General features: G+C 41.0%; 1 long non-coding RNA gene across 1 annotated transcript; it reads right to left on the bottom strand.

The window, feature by feature from the left end:
* Positions 1-6515: 6515 nt before the first annotated feature.
* On the bottom strand, positions 6516-9322 carry LOC107822678 (uncharacterized). The gene is made up of 2 exons (XR_012708409.1): positions 8903-9322; positions 6516-6803 (listed from the first exon to the last, which is right to left on the bottom strand). It is a non-coding gene; the product is annotated as an uncharacterized LOC107822678 (long non-coding RNA).
* Between the last annotated feature and the right edge of the window lie 6643 nt (positions 9323-15965).

Raw genomic sequence — 15965 nt, 5'->3', positions numbered from 1 at the left:
GACCTATGAAAGCTGGAAAATCACACTTAAAGAAAATGCAGCAAAACTACTCTATATTTACAATAAAAAGGACTTAGTCTTCTACAAAGCAGCAGCAAGTCCGCTGGCAGCAACTTTGTCTTTAGCATCAGGGTCTGCGCGCGCGGCATTGTCTGCGCGCGCGGCGCTATTGGCTTTTGCCTGTGGCTGGGCGCTGGCGATGGCTATCGGTGGGGCGACAGAGGCACATGCGCGCTTGTCACTTGGAGCTGCCGAGACCACGGGGCCGACCGTGGCGACGGGCATTGGGAGGTTGGCCAGGACGCCACGGGGCGCGTCCAAGGGATCATGGGGCATGGCTGGAAAGCCGCCCATGACATTCTCCCCCACCTGAGTTGGCGACGTCCTCGGCGCCTTCCTTGCAAGGTAATCATCAATCAGGCTCTTGTAGGCTTTGAGGTTTGTTCCCCTCTCCCAAGTATTCTCCTCTGCATCACATCCCTGCCATTTCACCAAGAACTCCTGGTGATCTTTTCTTGAGGCGTGAATCACTCGATCATCAAGAATAGCTTCAGCACGCCTTTTTCCGGTTGAATTGGGGCCTCGAATACTTGGTATTGTGAGTTGGCTTCGTGAAGGATCCTCCACATCTTCCCGAAAAGGTTTCAGGAGACTGACATGGAAAACAGGATGGATTTTCCACCAAGCTGGGGTATCCACCCGGTATGCAACTTTCCCAATGCGCCTTTCAATGGACAAGGGTCCAATATATTTTTGCAATAGGCGAGGGTCATGGACCCCTGCAAACAAGTACCGCTTTGGGATTTTGACCATCACTTTGTCTCCCACCTGGTATTCCACAAAGCGGCGATTCTGATCAGCATGCCTCTTCATCCGCTTTTGGGCTTTGACAAGATAGCTCCGCACTATCTCCAAATTTTGCTTCCATTCTTTTGAGAAGCTGGCAGCCCGAGGAGATTTTGACATGTTTGGTGCGTTCACTGTGTGTGGGAGTAGCGGTTGCTGTCCGGTAACAATTTCAAAAGCGCTTTTGTTGGTACTTGAGCTCTTTTGTGAATTGAAACACAGTTGAGCAGCATCCAGAAACTTCACCCAATTCTTCTGCGATCCGGTCACAAAGTGCCGGAGATATTCCTCTAGCATGCCATTGAATCGCTCCGTCTGGCCATCAGATTGCGGATGAAAACTTGAGCTATGACTCAATTTTGACCCGAGGCACTTAAAGAGTTGGGTCCAAAAATTGCTAGTGAAGCGTGAGTCGCGATCACTAACAATGTCTTTAGGTAAGCCCCAATACTTGACGACATGAGAGAAGAATAGTCGAGCTGTATCTTCTGCTGATATATATTGTGGGGCTGCTATAAAGGTAGCATACTTGGAAAACCGATCTACCACAACCAAGATAGTTGTGAGATCTCCGACCTTGGGCAATCCGGTGATGAAGTCCAGGGAAACGCTTTCCCAAGGTCTTTTGGTACAGCTAGTGGTTCCAAGAGCCCTGCCTGCGTCAAGCGGTCTGACTTATCTTTCTGGCATACTAGACAAGTCTTCACATACTGAGCGACGTCATCGACCATTTGAGGCCAATAATATGCACGGCGAAGCAATGCCATGGTGCGTTCCTCGCCGGGATGACCGGCCCACAAAGTATCGTGGCATTCTGCAAGGAGAGTCCGTCGCAGATCTCCTCCTTTAGGAACATAAAGTCGGTTCCCTTTCACCTTCAGGAACCCATCTTCGGTGTAGAACTGGCGAGTCTTGCCCTGTCCTACCAAATCAACCAAATACTGTGCAGCAGGATCCTTGATGAGTAGATCCTGTATCTGGTCTTTTATGGTGGTGGTTACTTCGCTTCCCTTTAGGGCGGCGAGTACACACATCGATGCTAGATCAGCTCTCCGACTGAGTGCATCAGCAACACGATTGGTCTTTCCACTTCGGTACTCCAGGTTGAAGTGAAATTCCGCTAGGAGTTCCTGCCACCTAGCCTGTCATCCATTCAGCTTTGGCTGGGTCATGAAATGGCTAACGGCTGTATTGTCTGTCTTGACCACGAATGGGGCTCCCAGTAGATAATGCCTCCAAAGGCGTAAGCAATGAACGACAGCCAATAATTCTTTCTCATGGGCGGCATAGCGTCGCTCTGCATCCTTCAGTTTCCGGCTCTCGTACGCTACGGGATGCCCTTCTTGTAGCAATACTCCACCAAGTGCATAGTCGGAGGCATCCGTTTGCACTTCGAATGGCTTGGCCAAGTCAGGGAGGGCCAAGACTGGGCTACTGGACATAGCCATCTTCAATGCGTCGAAGGCCTTTGCCCGCTTGGGGCCCCAATCCCACGGGGTGGCCTTCTTGAGAAGTTCTGTCAGCGGCACTGCGATGAGGGAGTAACTTTTCACAAACCGCCGATAGAAGTTGCATAGGCCAAGGAACGACCTCAAGGCATGTATATCCTTAGGAGGCGGCCATTCTGTAATGGCCTGAATCTTCTGCTGGTCCATCTTGATCCTCCCTTCCTCGATGACATGTCCGAGGAAGTCAATTTGTTTCTGAGCAAAGGAGCACTTGGATAGCTTCGCATATAGTTCGTGCTCCCGCAATCGGGCTAGGACCTTCCGCAAATGCTCCAGGTGTTCTTCTAGTGTCTGGCTATATACCACAATGTCATCCAAATAAACCACAACGAATTCATCAATGTATTCTCGGAAGACTTGGTTCATCAAGGTGCAAAATGTGGCTGGCGCGTTAGTCAAGCCAAAGGGCATAACCAGGAAATCGTACGACCCATATCTTGTCACACAGGTCGTCTTGTGCTCATCACCATCGGCAATCCGAACTTGCCAATAACCTGTCTTCAGGTCTATTTTGGTGAATACCGTCGCACCACCCAGTCTATCAAACAAGTCTGCCATTAGCGGAATAGGGTACTTGTTTTTCACGGTGATTTTGTTTAGAGCCCGGTAATCCACGCAGAGTCGCAAACTACCATCATGTTTCTTTTGGAATAGCACAGGGGACCCGTATGGGGACTTAGAGGGCACAATGATCCCTGTGTCTAGCATTTCCGTCAATTGTCTCCGAAGCTCGACGAGTTCGGGTTGTGACATTCTGTATGGCGCCCGGGCAGGTGGCTTCGCACCCGGCACCAACTCAATCTCATGGTCCACAGTTCGCCTAGGCGGAAGACGCTTTGGCATGTCTTGTGGCATGATGTCTTCAAATTCCAGAAGTAACTCCTTCACGGGTGCAGGAATGGGACCCGAGGAGCGTTCTATATCTTCCATGCAGAGGGTAGCCAGGAACGTGGGTTCATGTCTTTTTACCCCCTTCTTCAACTGCAAGGCCGAGATGTTCTCGGCTGCCATCTTCATGGGAATGCACGGAATAATGCAGGGCTTGGCCCCATTTGCCCCCATCATCAGCAGCATGTCTGCATACGGTGCGGGCATGGTATTGGTCTGTCTCAGGAATTCCAACCCCACGATTAACTCAAAGTCATCTATGATCACTACGCGCAGGTTGAACTTTCCTTCATAAGGGCCAAGCTTCACTGGTACTTCTTTGGCTATTCCACCCACTGGTTGAGGTGGTGAGTTGATAGCCTTCACACGACCTTTGCCCTTTCCTACGACTAGTCCAAGACGCTCCACCTGAGTCGAGGCTAAGTAGTTGTGGGTGGCACCTGTGTCTATCATTGCCCGAATGGGCTTGCCATTTACCTTCATGTCAACGAACATTAGGGTCCTCTCTTGATGAGGATGAGTCCTCGAATTCGCCTTCTTATTTCCTTTCCTGGCAATTGGACAGGGGTCCTTCTTCTTGCGGATACCGGCACTGGTACCCGCTAAGGGCTCAGAAATGGAGCCAACAATTGCATTGAATGCACCTACTGGCTCGGTCTGGTCCGCATCATCGGCGTCGTCATCCGTCCCATCCTCAAAAGCTTGATGGGCATTCATCTGTGCATGTAGACATTCATTATTCCAATGTGGTCCGCCGCAATGGCGACATCCTGAGGGGGGCTTCCTCCCCCGATCATTGTTGTTAGATGCAGCACTGGTACTGCCGGAAGAGGGAGTCTTGGATTTGGGTGCACTCCGGTCTCCTCCACTTCTGCTAGGGCCACTAGTGTTTGGTTGGCCCCCTTTGTATCCTCCTCGGACAGGCTGTTGAGGCCTATCCTTTCGGGCTTCCACTTGGTAATCCCCAAGGCACTCTGCTGCTTGGATTGCCTTAGGCAACGTGTCTACCCTTTGTCTCTGCAACTCCATACGGGCATAAGGTTTCAACCCTTCCAGGAAGGTGAAGAGTTTGTCTTTGTCCCCCATGTCACGGATGTTCAGCATGAGCGCGGAGAATTCCCGCACGTAATCTCGCACTGATTTGGTCTGGCGGAGCTCCCGCAACTTTCTCCTGGCATTGTACTCAACATTTTCGGGGAAGAACTGTAGGCGTATGGCTGCCTTCAGTTCCGCCCATGTGTCGAGGGCATCTTCACCTGCCTTGATGGCTTCGTACTTCACCTGCCACCAGAGTTTGGCATCACCCTGAAGATACATGGCAGCAGTTGCTACCTTCTTAGCTTCTTCCAGGCTTCCCACGGCATCGAAGTATTGCTCGATGTCGAAAATGAAATTTTCCACTTCTTTGGCATTCCGAGCTCCACTGTATGGCTTTGGCTCAGGAATTTTTAGCTTTTGTGCCATGGGGGCGAGGTTCACACCACCCCCAAATTGGTTTCCGCCTCCTCGAAGTAGGCCTTGTAAAGCAGCATTGACAACATTGAGCTGGCCTGTCAAGTTGTCAATGGTTTGTTGCATGGCAGTCACCCTGTCTGCCTCTTGTTCCCTGTTGGCTAAGTCCTCGGCACGCTCCTGCTGGAGGACCTCAAATTTACCAAAAATTTCAGCTGCCTCTGTGGCTGCTGTTTGCCGGTCTCCTTCAGAGTCGCGGCTGATGTTTTCTATGTCAACTTCGGCCTGGATGAGTCTGCGGTCCAGGTCGTCCAACCTTTGCACTAGGCTGGTTTTTAGATCGGGCACCATTTCCACGATGGGCCGTAATGCGTCAACCGTTCCCTCAAGGGTCGCGATGCGATCCCCATAATTCACCATGGTCAGAAATGGTGGTAATTGCAATGTGATCCCTCGTCCGATGTCGAGCCTAGGCTCTGATACCAACTGTTACGCGGCGCCTTCCTGAAGTTCCTTGGAAGGGCGACGTAAGGCTAGGCAACCGATGTCAGTACGGTTGCTGTCCGCTAACTGAGGTCCCCTCCGTACGCTAGACTAGATTGTCAGTGCCGTACGGGAAAACCAATATCATGAGCAATTGAAAGAGAGCAGAAAAGAGAATTGAGAATGAAAGAAAGCTTGATTGCATTGAATGAAAGCCATTACAGAAAACAAGACGGTGTCGGGGGGGAGAGACACCAGTACAGAGAATTGTTTGCTTGCTTGAAAGTTTTGATTGCTTGGTCCCCCTTAATAATGCTTAAAAAAATAAACCAAAGTTACATGACTAGACCTATGAAAGCTGAAAAATCACACTTAAAGAAAATGCAGCAAAACTACTCTATATTTACAATGAAAAGGACTTAGTCTTCTACAAAGCAGCAGCAAGTCCGTTGGCAGCAACTTTGTCTTTAGCATCAGGGTCTGCGCGCGCGGCATTGTCTGCGCGCGCGGCGCTATTGGCTTTTGCCTGTGGCTGGGCGCTGGCGATGGCTATCGGTGGGGCGACAGAGGCACATGCGCGCTTGTCACTTGGAGCTGCCGAGACCACGGGGCCGACCGTGGCGACGGGCATTGGGAGGCTGGCCAGGACGCCACGGGGCGCGTCCAAGGGATCATGGGGCATGGCTGGAAAGCCGCCCATGACATAATTTATGTAAATCATGACGTGTGAATTTTAATAATAGTTATGTTAAAATCTAGGGATGTAAACCATCAGCCTCTCTCTCTTAAAATTTAATATCTTTTAATGTTAAAAAGGTATGTTATTGATACTTAATTCTGGTATCTAGATGATCTTTTTTTTGGTTATATAATGGTGATTTGAGAGCTATTTTCATCTTTGGCATTTAGTAGAAATTGAATTTGGGACATTTAGCTTCTGGAAGCTACTTTTATGTGTGTTACTGTATCAGAATTATGGGGCTCAGGTATTTAAATCAGAACATGAAGATAACAGGAATTGATTCTTGGTTAAATTGTCTTTAATGTACCAATATCCAGTTAAAATATTATCTTGCGAGACCTCTGTCATAAAATAGATGTATTGATGGTTGAAAAGGAACATATCATGGCTGCATAACATGAAACTTTATGAAGGTTTCATATTTAAGAAGCCATATATGCAATGTAAGGTTTTAGATACAAAGAAGGTATTTCAAAATTTTGTTATCTTTAAGATTCAAGGTTTTGCATATATATTGACAAAATTTTGGAATCAAAGCCAGGCCAGAGGAAAATTAATAGTACTACTAAATAGGCACAACTCAAAACTCATAATAATAATAAAAAAACATCTATTATTGCATTTGCATACAAGTTAAATATTCATAACATGCCAGAGGGAGTAGCAAAATTCACCACCATGACAAATATATTACATAAAGTCCCCATATATTTGCATACACGTTAACCATTTCTGCTACAAAAAGCACTGACTATTTTATAAACCTTAGAGTTTCTCCAGCATCGCCTATATGGATTTATGGAATAGACCCTGACTTTCTTTCTTGTGGCTGTGAAATTTGTGACCGTTGATCTTTGTATTTTCAGCTTGAAGAGCAGAACTGCCTGATTTGAAGCAATACATTTGTAAATACAACATATTATTAATAAAGTGTCTTTAACAAAAGTGAGAGGCAACAATGTTGGCAAAGAAAGCTCAAAAGGCTACTTCAAAAAAAGGAAAAATGAAAGTCCATATAAAAACTGTCAAAGTCATTTAAGGTGTAATGATTTAGGGGATCAATGAGGCAACTTTTGGACTTCTTAACACATAAAAAAAATAGGTAAAAGGGAAAATAGGAAAAGAAAAAAAAGAGATAAATATGTTTATTCGTCAAAGAGATTGACAATGATTATGCAAAATAAATAAAAAATATATATGGATCATACAAACTAAAGAAAGATTTCATTCAAATTATAGCTTTAACTTTAAAAATTGATACAAAAATAAAAAATTAAGGAATAATTGATTAAAGGGAAAAGATTAATGAGAATAGTACCTAGGATGTTGAGATTGTAATGCTCTCATTTTCTTTTCTTTTCTTTTCTTTTCTTTAAAAAAAGGAAGAAATCAGTAAAACTTGTCAGGTATAGAAGGATCCAATAGCAAAGAATCACATAATAGTACATCGAAACTCCAGATCAAAATTAATCAAAATCTAATAATTAAATGTTATATCCCTGAATATTTAACGGAAATGATAAACTAAAGGATAAAGTATGACTCAAAAAATAACATATAGTACTATTTATCAGCAAAAATTAGACAACATTTAACATATTTCTGACACGTTCTCCTCAAAGGATATTGGTGGGAAATGGGACTCTGATGACGGAGAGTCCTCCCACTTTTTTCTATTATTACTAACAAATAGATGTTTATAATTATACAATAATTTTCTTTAGGAACACCAAGATAGTACTATAGAAAGTAAGCCTGCAATTTAATCAGTATATAAGTGTGGATGAGAGAACATACTGACATAGAATTATGCTTCACTAATATATGGTGTGATTTCTGGAGCCCAAGAGCATTAAATTTTCTAGCACTATTTTCATTGGTCACCATGCATTTTCCAAACACAATCATCAGTGAAAGTATAGAATAAATTGTAAATCTACGACCAAATTGAGGCAACGTCAGCAAGCATCAATTTTTTCTGCTATTTCAGATAGAGGACCTAGGCAATCCGAAAAGAAGAACAAAATAAACCTATTAGGGAAAAAAAAACTATAGATGCTTAAACAATTAAATCCAAAGAAAAAGAATTTAAGCTTAAAACCAAGAATATACATACGTTCAAGAGCATTCTCTGAAATTTCATTGCAGGCAAAAGATGGTACGTAGAATCTAATGGTTGCTAACTTTTTGATAACTCTTCTACTCTACATCGTCATCTTACAACTATTCATTGATTTTATTTATTAGCACACTAAATAAATAAAGCTATTCCTATAAGAAAGGGAAAAAGAACCAAACAATGAGTGGAAAAAGATGAGATCTTGTCTTGGTAAATCAGGAGAAAATGCCATATTTTTATAATGTATGATACTAACCTTCCAAAGTTTAAGGAAACATTCATCAAGTCAGAAAGCTGATGGTCTTCACCACCATGATACAGAAAATCTGCTTTATCTCTTCAAAAGCTATGTGATAGATTTTGTAATACTTCAAAAATTTCCCAAGGAGAGAATAAATAAAAGAACCAGAAAGTAAAGAGAGTATTAACAGTGAAATGCAAGAAAGTACTGTATAATTACTCTTAGATTTCCGCAGTAATTTCACTCTGGCTTTATTGATTTGCTCATGTATTAAACCTTAATAGTCATACTCATGTCCATCTTGGACTCAAAATCTAGCCTTCTTCCGGTATGCACCATAATCTTAATCAGATTAATTTTTTATCAAGAAATTGCTTTCACTCTGCTTCTATTCTCATCCAAAAGTAGGCTTACACAGAAGCCACAATCTCATACCTGTGCTTGAATCTTGAAAGATCATATCTTCAAATAAGTTCTATCGGAAAATAACTTTATTAACTTTTGAGTCAGAAATCAAGACTTCGCTTATGATTAATGTAGATAGAATCCAACAAAGTAAATAAATAGAGAATGGAAATAGGGTTTAAAGATAGAAACGATTAGCCAAGTTAATAAGGCCTTACCGTTACAAGGGATTTCGATCCCACTTGTTTTTATGCTCACTACTATATACCTGCAGATAATGAGCAATTAGACTAATGGATTCGGAATGGCCATGAACCCATTCTGAATTTGCTACTTTGCTTTCCGAATCCTTTTCTCTCTGTAATGGCGGTGAAAAGCACGAGCAGCCAAGCATTCCACGGTGGAGAAGCAGTCGAAGGGACCGACGAGAAGAAAAGGAGAGGAAGAAGGCGACAGAGATCAAGAAGCAACGAATGTGAGAAAGAAGATGAAGGGAATGACTGTAATTCTAAAGACGTGACTTTTCAGTGATTGCAAAATATGACTTTTGGGGTTCTTAATATACGCATAAATGGAAAAAATGTGAAAAATATTAAGAATACGAGGAAAAAGATAAATGTAATCCTTGAAGAAAGAGATATGCCACATCAGGTTTTCTAGGCCCTCCTTTATAGAAATATATAGATAGCCACTTTTAACCTCTAGTATTAGAGTTTAACCGGTATTTCAAAGTATTTAGTCACTCTTTTAATACGAAAAATATCTGAACAAAAATACCCCCAACTAAAACACGAAAAACCTCCCGGAACAACTGCCAGACTTTGAACATTTTCTAAATTCCGAATTAGAATTTAAAAAAAAAAATTATTTGAAATCTTAGCGCCATATACTAGAGTTCGAAACTTTTAAGAGTGAAACTCTAAGAACGATTATTTATGTTTAAATAACTATTTGTTCAAACCCCATAATTTGTTCATGGAACTCCAATATAGTGGACTGGAGCTTCAAACTTTTACAAGTAAAATTACAACATATAGTAATGGAGTTTGTGTGGCTAAAGTAAAGTTTACGATGGGGTTTTACTTGTAAAAGTTTAGAACCCCAACATTATAAGGGAATTTCAAATTTCAGGAATTGTTCTTGGAGTTCGAACCATTAGAAGTCCATCACCAATTGCTACAGTTGCTATATAATTTAGTTTGGGGCAAAAATATCAGTTTAGTAGGACAAGTTGCCTTTTTAATAGTAATACATTTGAAAAGCTAACTAACTCTAATAGGCGGCCTAAATTGTGGCTAACTCAGCTAACCTTTTCAATTATATCAGTCCAGTACTAAAATGTGGAACTAAAAGCCCATAAAAGTATTGAAACTGAATGAGACAAAAGGAGTACTTATTTGAGAAATTAATTTAAATAGTCATCCACCCAAAATAATAGCTAGCAAATGTATAATATAAGTATGTTAATGTATAATATACACATAATATACATATATTATACCTAATTAGTATATAATTTATGTATATTGGATAACAACTATAAATATTTTTGACAGAGCGGCTAAATGTGTTAAAACCCTATTTATTTTGGCTCAAATATGCTCATGGCCTCACATTCTGAGGGTGATACTTTTTCACCCAATCGACGGTTGAAAGAATAAGTAAACTTTATCGATTGAAATACTTTAATTAGTTCTTTTAGTTGCCTTTTATGCAAGACTAGTAAGGGATAACACATGATGCGCATGAGCTCAATAACATCATATTTAAGTTGTATTAATTAGTATGCGTAAAAAAATTTCTTAAGTTATATGTATTGATAATATAAAATTTTACTTATAATGTCAAGTTATTAAAATATTTATGGATTATTTTTTCTCAGGCGATGCTAACCTCTCATTCAAAATAAGTGCCTCAAGGTTTTGACACATCCATTAATATAGGCGTTATTTAAGAAAGCTATCCTTTATATCTTCTTAAATTACTCTATGTATCATATTTTGTAGATCATTTATCGGATCAAGGATAGATATGGGAAAAACTAATTAATGCCTTCTTGATTTTTTAAAGCAACTAGTTTCTACGAACGTGCATTGCACGTTAACAATAGCATAATTGTATTTAGTATATTATTTATATGAAGGAACATCAAAGTCAACTAATTATATATATATATATATATATATATATATATATATATATATATATATATATGCGGAAAAATACATTATTAATATAATATGCAAATTCAAAGTGATTGGACATCATTATTTGAACCTGCAAAATGATCGATTTAATCATGTTAGTTAGATAATATGACTATCTACTTATAATTTAGAAATATGCAATGTGATGATATTTTACCTAAAATTTCTTTGTAAATGTTATTGTCTGTGTATGTTTCCTTCTAACATTTTGGTTGCTCCATCATGGCCAGAACTTTTATCGTCGACGTTGATATTCCTCTTGAAAGCGCACCATATAGTTATCCGTGCGAGAAAATATATTGCAGCAAATACAGTCCAATATTTGGATTGTTTGCCCTTGTGCTTTATTATTGTCATTACAAAACATAATCATAAAAAGGGCAGCTCGGTACACAAAGCATCCATCATTCACGCATGGTCTGGAGAAGGGACATACCCAAGGGGTGTGATGTAGATAAACCTCATGCAAGTATTAGTGGCTCCTTCCACGGTCCAAATCTGTGACCTATAGGTCATACAGAGACAACTTTAGTATTGCTCCAAGCCTCCCCTTCTACAAAATACAAGCATACTAAAAATTATTTTTGGTTAAATTTAAAAGGATATTGTAATGACTCGACCGGTCGTTTTGAGTATTACAATTCTGTTTTCCCATTTACTGCTGATCCTGTATTAAATTATAATTATGTGACTTGTCGGGGAGGTTTCAGAATGAATTGGAATACTTAGTTCTAAGATTTAAAGCTTAAGTGGAAATAATTGATCGGATGTTGAATTATATGTAACCGACCCCAGAATAAAGTTTTGATGATTCCAATAGCTCCGTATAGTAATTTTGAACTTAAAAGTGTGTTCGAAAAATTATTTGGAAGTCCGTAATTAAATTAGGCTTGAAATAGCGAAAATAGGAAATTTAAAGTTTGGAAGTTTGACCGGGAGTTGGCTTTTTGATATCGGGGTCGGAATCCAATTCTAAAAATTTTCATAGGTAGTTATGTAATGTATGACTTGTGTGCAAAATTTGAGGTCAATCGGACTTCATTTGATAGGTTTCGACATCGAATGTAGAAGTTGGAATTTCTTAGTTTCGTTAAGCTTGAATTGGGGTATGATTCGTGCTTTAGCGTTGTTTGATGTGATTTGAGGCTTCGAATAAGTTCTTATAATGTTTTGGGACTTATTGGTATAATTGATTGAGGTCCCGGGGGCCTCGGGTGAGTTTCGGATGGTTAACAGATCAAATTTGAACTTAGAACAAAGCTCGAAATTTTTGCCTACTAATGCAATAACACCTGCGGAAATTATCACGCAGGTGCAAGCATGCAGAAGCGAGCCTGGCATCGCAGAAGCGGACGAAACCTCGCAGAAGCGAAAAAATGGTCGCAGATGTGACCTGGGCTAAGGAGGGACTAGACCGCAGAAGCGAGTCCGCAGAAGCGAAGGAGGCACAGAAGCAGTTAAAAAATTCCGCATGGGCGGAACCTCTGGACAGTGTACAAAAATAGAGGGGTCCGAGATTTTCTCATTTTTGGACATTTCAAACACGGGTTGAGGCAATTTTTCAGAGAGAATTCACGGAAAAACTTGAGGTAAGTCACTAGATTACATGTTTTTAGGGTGAATTTCGAGGATTTGGACCTAGGGATTTGGAAATAAGATTTAAGGATTTGGAGGTCGAGTTGTTGTTGGAATTTGATAAATTTGGTATGGTAGAATTCGTGGTTGAATGAGCGTTCATATTTTGTAACTTCTGTCGGGTTCCGAGATGTGGGCCCTACTGACGATTTTTGAGTTGAATTTCGTATTTTGTTGGAAAATTAGTATTTTCATATGGAATTAATTCCTATAATTTGTATTGACTTAATCGAATTAATTGTGACTAGATTCGAGGCGTTCGTGTTACATCTCGCGTTTTCATACGTTAAAGTTTCGTCTTCAGTTAATCGACGTAGACGCGGGGATGAGATTATTTTGAGGTTAACGTATTTATGCTATTTATAACAAACGATAAGTAAGTGCCATGAAGGATAAAGGGTACACGAATTAAAGAAAATGAGTTTCGTTGAAGGTTGTCGATTTGGGATAAAATACGGTTCGAGCTATAATACCCGATATTTATGGACTAGTACTATACAAGGTACCATATGACCATGATAGTATGATGTATAAGGTGTATTAAAAATGAGTAGAATTTTAAGTAATTTGAGATAATTCTTAATTATGCGGGTAATTGGTTAATTACCGGGTAACGGAACATTGCCTAATTAATAAGTTTGGATAAAGATTAAAAATTCCCCACCCCCATGTGGCAGCAAGCCACTCTTTAAAGATATGACTCTTAGTCATTCTTTATTAGGTGGCAACATAACATAATAATTTCAAGACACTTCATTATTATATTTTGTATACAATCACTACAATAAAAAACGTTAGCCATTCTTACAATCAGAACATTAGCCATCCCTCCAAATTTTTCAAACAAAATTTCTTAGTTACAAAACACTACCAAATACCTTACAATCAGGCGTTAGAAATTCCTCCAAGATTTTCAACAAAATTTCTTGCAACCAAACAATCCCAACGGGAATTAGTAGCACCTTAGCAACGTAAAATTTTGTAGTTCTAAGGGAGTACGGTGCAACCTTTTCCAAGAATATTATACGGATATTTCCCTACTCCAGGTATGTTAAGGCTATCCCTTCTTTCTTTTTGGCGTGATCCAAATAATACAAATGAAACGAGCAAAATACGCAACTTTCATAAATGACTCTATTAATAGAAATACTAGGGGTGTCTATATTCTTGATTCTCCATGTGAATTATTATTATATCTTATGTTCATGGGTCTCAGAAAAATACGTATTTGATAAAGTATTCGAAAGGCATATTGATTTTTATGACATTCCGAGAAATCTTATTAACGTAATTCTTATGCATTTCATGCATTTATACATGTACATTGACCCATGACCATATGATGTTATATACACGTATATTATATGTATATGGGATATGAAAAAAGGTTATGGCGTTATATACGCACCACCACCTGATCAGTTGGTATATGTTGATGATGTTGCCCACAGTGGCCGAGACGATATGATGGGATGCCCTCAGAGGCTTGATGATGATATATATACAACTATACCTATGCATGACACGACATTTATATGCACGTGCATGACACTATAAATGTTTCAAAATTTACAAAGTTATCCAGACTTACAGGTGAATTTCTTTATTCCATGTTTCATCTATGTCTTTTATGTACTGATTTTCATGCCTTACATACTCAGTACATTATTAGTACTGACGCCTTATTTCCCGGGGCCTGCGTTTCATGCCCGCAGGTGCAGGTAGGCAAGTTGACAGTCCCCCTTCTTAGGATCCTTGATCAGCGAGAGTTGGCGTGCTCCACTTGATCCGGAGCTGTTTTTGATTTTGATATGATATGCTTGTATACATATATGGGTATGATGTGGCTCAGTCCCGTCATTGTACAGTTGTATTTCTATTAGAGGTTTGTAGATAGTTATGTATAGTTGGATAGTATGCGGCCTTGTCAGCTTCCAGTTTTGGGTATATAGTTTGTCTATAGGAGCCTTGCCGATTCGTCCCACTGTATTCCATATGTATATGTATATATATCTTTTGGACAGGTTTCCCTCACATATGTTATTCATGTTTATATCTTAAACGCATGCTTAAGGATGTTCGACATGTAGGATTCGAGCACCCGTCGCGACCCATCGGCTTGGGTCGTGACAAAAGTGGTATCATAGCAGTTCTGTCCTAGGGTTATCTACATGACCGTGTCTAGTAGAGTCTTGTTTATGGGTGTGTTGTGTACCACACTTATAGACAGGAGGCTACAGTACATATAGGATGTTATCCTCTCTTTTTATCTTAGATCGTGCGATATAAGAATTCATGTTCCTAACGATATGTTATATTTTCAGCAATGCCTCCAAAGACTACAGTCGCCCAGAAGGGAAAGTCCGTGGCTGGTGAGATTACTAATCGAGCGCCACGAGTGACCAGGGCTCGGGGGAGTCTCATAGTGAGATTCCATCTCAGACTTCACATACCCCGCCCTCTCCAAGAGAGCTCCGAGGGGTACCAGCTCCAGCGCCCGCCCCTGTACGTTCAGCCCCTCATCCGAATGCACCGGGTCAGGAGATGAGAGATGTATTTAGCTATTAACTCGATTAGTAGCCGCACAGGCTCGGCGTCAGGAAGTAGGTATTGGTCATGCAGATAGGTCCGTCAGTGCGAGGGTTCGTGGTTTTATTAATTTAGACCCTCTGGTATTCACGGGGGCAGATCCAAATGAGGACCCTCAGGTATTTATTGATAGAATGCAGAGGACGTTGAGGGTAATGAAGGCCACTACGACTGAGTCAGTTGAGCTAGCTTCCTATAGACTCCAAGATATTGCAGTTAATTGGTACGAGTCTTGGGAATTGTCCAGAGGTGAGGATGCCCCTCCAGTAGTATGGCAGGAGTTTACAGAAGCTTTTCTTCGTCATTATCTGCCACCAAAGCTTAGACGGGCTAGAGTTGATAGGTTCTTGACCCTTCGGCAGGGTAACATGAGTGTTCGAGAATACAGTCTTCAGTTTGATTCGTTGGCTAGGTAAGAGATTTGATCATTCCACATATTCAGGGCCTGGTCAGAATTTTAGGGCCTCCGAGTCTCAGTATAGGGGTGAGTCAAGTCAAATGAGGCCGTCCTTGCCACGATGTGCTCAATGTGGTAAGCAACATGCCGGGCAGTGCCGTATGGGGTTGGGTGTTTGTTATACTTGTGTTTATCCGGGTCACGTTATGAGGGATTGTCCGACGAGAGGTGTTGCAAGCAAAGCTCAGCCAACGAGATCTGTAGCTGGTTCGTCATCATTAGTACGCCCCCTGGGCAAGGATCACAAGAACCAATGAGTCGTGGTAGAGGTAGAGGTGGAACATCTAGCTCGAGCGGTCCTCAAAACCGCATTTATACGTTGGCAGGATAACAGGATCAGGAGTCATCACCCGATGTTGTTACAGGTATATTATCAGTCTTCTCATATGATGT

Source organism: Nicotiana tabacum, chromosome 4 (assembly GCF_000715075.1).
Source record: "Nicotiana tabacum cultivar K326 chromosome 4, ASM71507v2, whole genome shotgun sequence".
In the NCBI taxonomy this organism is placed as follows: domain Eukaryota; kingdom Viridiplantae; phylum Streptophyta; class Magnoliopsida; order Solanales; family Solanaceae; genus Nicotiana; species Nicotiana tabacum.
The sequence above is the reverse complement of the archived record's forward strand: the minus strand, read 5'-3'. Positions and strand labels throughout refer to the sequence as shown.